At 47.1% G+C, this 1577-nt stretch overlaps 1 long non-coding RNA gene across 2 annotated transcripts; it reads left to right on the forward strand.

Moving 5' to 3' along the window:
• Positions 1-473: 473 nt before the first annotated feature.
• LOC138614126 (uncharacterized) lies at positions 474-1246 on the forward strand. 2 transcript variants are annotated; one of them, XR_011310849.1, is made up of 4 exons: positions 474-616; positions 653-712; positions 954-977; positions 1050-1246. It is a non-coding gene; the product is annotated as an uncharacterized lncRNA (long non-coding RNA). The 2 variants fall into 2 exon arrangements; XR_011310677.1 differs by lacking the exons at positions 474-616; positions 653-712 and having other exon boundaries at positions 858-977.
• The last annotated feature ends 331 nt before the right edge of the window (positions 1247-1577 follow it).

A 1577-nucleotide genomic window follows, 5' to 3' on the forward strand; every position in this document is an offset into this window, starting at 1 on the left:
CAAAAAGAAACTAACAACTACTGTAAATGGACTGAAACTCTTCACTGAGTTATTACTTTGTTTTGTTTCTGTTGCAGATTAAAGAAAGATGTGTGGTCATCACTGAGGTCATCACTGAGGTCATCAGAGGTCATCACTGAGGTCATCACTGAGGTCATCACTGAGGTCGTCACTGAGGTCATCACTGAGGTCGTCACTGAGGTCATCACTGAGGTCGTCACTGAGGTCGTCACTGAGGTCGTCACTGAGGTCATCACTGATCACTGAGGTCGTCACTGAGGTCATCACTGAGGTCATCACTGAGGTCTTCACTGAGGTCGTCACTGAGGTCTTCACTGAGGTCATCACTGAGGTCATCACTGAGGTCATCACTGAGGTCGTCACTGAGGTCGTCACTGAGGTCATCACTGAGGTCGTCACTGAGGTCATCACTGAGGTCGTCACTGAGGTCGTCACTGAGGTTATCACTGAGGTCGTCACTGAGGTCATCACTGAGGTCGTCACTGAGGTCGTCACTGAGGTCGTCACTGAGGTCATCACTGAGGTCGTCACTGAGGTCATCACTGAGGTCGTCACTGAGGTCATCACTGAGGTCATCACTGAGGTCATCACTGAGGTCGTCACTGAGGTCGTCACTGAGGTCGTCACTGAGGTCGTCACTGAGGTCATCACTGAGGTCATCACTGAGGTCGTCACTGAGGTCATCACTGAGGTCGTCACTGAGGTCGTCACTGAGGTCATCACTGAGGTCGTCACTGAGGTCGTCACTGAGGTCATCACTGAGGTCGTCACTGATCACTGAGGTCGTCACTGAGGTCATCACTGAGGTCGTCACTGAGGTCACTGAGGTCACTGAGGTCGTCACTGAGGTCGTCACTGAGGTCGTCACTGAGGTCATCACTGAGGTCGTCACTGAGGTCGTCACTGAGGTCGTCACTGAGGTCGTCACTGAGGTCATCACTGAGGTCATCACTGAGGTCGTCACTGAGGTCGTCACTGAGGTCGTCAATGAGGTCATCACTGAGGTCGTCACTGAGGTCGTCACTGAGGTCATCCAGTGTAATATAAAAAGCAGCATTTTATTAAAGACACCTTTCCAATACATTTTGTATTTCATCGTCTCTTTGTGTTCTCGTACACAAACAGGTTTCTGTCACAACTCCTCCACAGCTGCGAAACTCTTGTCGGTGTTTAATATCAAATTCAACCATACTGTACAATAAAACACAATGAAGTGACCTTTAAACTGGTTTCTGTTTTCCTACAGTCGCACTTCATCCTGCGGCTTTAATGTTCTTTATATATCTGATGTCGTTTTATCCACCAAGCAGAAAATAAGTTAAGAAAGTCATTTCAGTGTGAAATTAGAAACACAAACAACAAAGAAGAAAGTGTTTTTTTCTTTAGAATCAGTCATTGAGAGGAGCAGACGGGTAAATTACAGACAGTCTACAGCTTTTGTACTAATACAGTTCGTACCAAGACGTACTTGTAGGTTTAAGGGAACCACACATGAAGTTAGCATTAGCAGTAGCTTTATTGTTAGCAATGTTAGCGGTGGTTTTCACGTCGCCGCT

This window comes from Brachyistius frenatus, unplaced genomic scaffold (genome assembly GCF_029030835.1).
Source record: "Brachyistius frenatus isolate BFR_SWC_R1_liver_20210118 unplaced genomic scaffold, ASM2903083v1 Contig_1, whole genome shotgun sequence".
NCBI classification, from domain to species: Eukaryota; Metazoa; Chordata; class Actinopteri; family Embiotocidae; genus Brachyistius; species Brachyistius frenatus.